This window comes from Tupaia chinensis, unplaced genomic scaffold (genome assembly GCF_000334495.1).
Source record: "Tupaia chinensis unplaced genomic scaffold, TupChi_1.0 Scaffold143944_1, whole genome shotgun sequence".
Lineage (NCBI taxonomy): Eukaryota > Metazoa > Chordata > Mammalia > Scandentia > Tupaiidae > Tupaia > Tupaia belangeri.
The window spans coordinates 65,325-67,258 of record NW_006203795.1 but is presented as its reverse complement, the minus strand read 5'-3'; positions in this window follow the sequence as shown (position 1 = coordinate 67,258).

Genomic DNA, 1,934 nt, shown 5'->3' with positions numbered 1-1,934 from the left:
AACAACATGGGGTGCATGTGCAGGTGTGTCTAAAATCACAAAGGGAGAATGGAATAGAAGGGATTGTAGAATGATCATCCCCCATAGAGGGTGGTGCTTTCTCACTCCTCCACCCCCATCTTTCTTTCCCCAGGGAGTATACACACTGGCATATTAAAGGTATTAAAAACTGACATAATCATAACATCAAATTAGAAAATGTCCGTATCTACTAATTCAATTAAATCAACCTTTTCAAAAATTAAACCAATAAAACATAAACCAATAATGTTCCAAAAGCAAAACTCTAGGCCCAGCTTTAAGGACTATGTAATATTTAAGAAAAGTAAAACATCATTTCTAAATCTGACTCAAAATGTAAATAAAAAACGTGTTGTATTTTTTTTTGTAAGATCAATGTGACATTGATGTCACAATTAGACCGGAAGATGGGGGAGGGGCGGACATACATACATACAGCATACAAACATGCACACACACAACATTCACACACATATACATAAGTAAACATGTATATATGTGCATATATAAATATACATGCAAATATATATTTGGTGGGGATTTTCATTGTCCATTACTTTCAGGTGCTGGCCTGGGGGACCTCAGGTGAGGGGTATCTCATGAGTGAATTCTCCTTTATGCCCCACCCAGGGTCACCCAACCACGGACAGATGGCACGGTTGAAATATATGCCTAAACACTATGGCAAGCTGTTTCAATCAATGTTGAATAGATAAGTGTTAAATGTGTGAATGCCCACCATCTGCAGCCTGAGAGATTAAAGATTCTGCTGAAGGTGGGATCCCTGAAAGTGACAGAGAAAAACTGATTAAAAAGGAGGATCCTTTTGAGAGAGCAGACCAGAAAACAGTAGCTCAGATTTGTTGACTTACTTGGAACATTTAAGGAGTTCAGTTTCAAATGAAGATAAGGGTGTTCATAGGAATAAGACTCAAAGCTTATGCTTGAGTGACCTGTACAGTTCACTTCCAGCTTCTGTGATTCTGCATGTCCAGATTGGGCATTCCAAGTGTGAGCTCCCTGAGGAAAGCAGCCATCTCATGTTCTACCAGCCTCAACTCACACTTTGACGTAAGGCCCCACGGAGACTCTCATTTCAGGGCTGGAGAGGCAGGGGGCCAGGACAGGGCATAGGATCCTGGGTTTCCACCTCACACTGCCTCCAGGTCAGTATGTGTTCAAAAGCCACTGACTACACCCTGTGGGCAGCCTCCATGTTGACTTACAGAGTTGAGGTCAGAGCTCTCTGAGATCCATCCCAGCAGTGATCTCTTACATTCCTAGCCCATCTCTGGCTGTAAGTGGGGTTCACAGTGAGGTTGGAGCACGCTATCTGGGTGGGGATTTTCACTGTCCATTACTTTCAGGTGCTGGCCTGGGGGACCTCAGGTGATGGGCATCTCATGAGTGAGTTCTCCTTTATGCCCCACCCAGGGTCACGGCCACCAGGAGCAGCGACATTGTGAGTTTGGTGTGTACATATCCCTTTATAATCTCTGACAGACTCTTACCACAGGCCTTTCTGTCAGTGATCTTCACTCCCTATGGGGAAGGTGGGGGGGGAGGGGAGATCACCCTGCCTTAAGATAAGGGCACTGAGGTTCAAGGTCACAACATTCCTGGCTTCCCTGGTTCTTTTGTGCCAAAGGCACACCTAAAGTAAACTGCCTCAGAATGTCCAAGAAGCCAGTACCTGGAAAGAACACTCAAGGGATAACAGAAAAACCAACCGACACGGTCTCGGCCCTTCAGCGCATGAGTGGTATGAATTCTCCCTGCTGCTTCAGATGGAGGGTCCTGGGCAGATAACAGTGCACAGGGCCCAGGGGCTGGGGTAGGATACGGCAGGGTCCTGAGCCTGCCCTGGCTGGCTGCTAGTCCTCAGCTGACATCTCTCAGTGTATTCCAGTTCC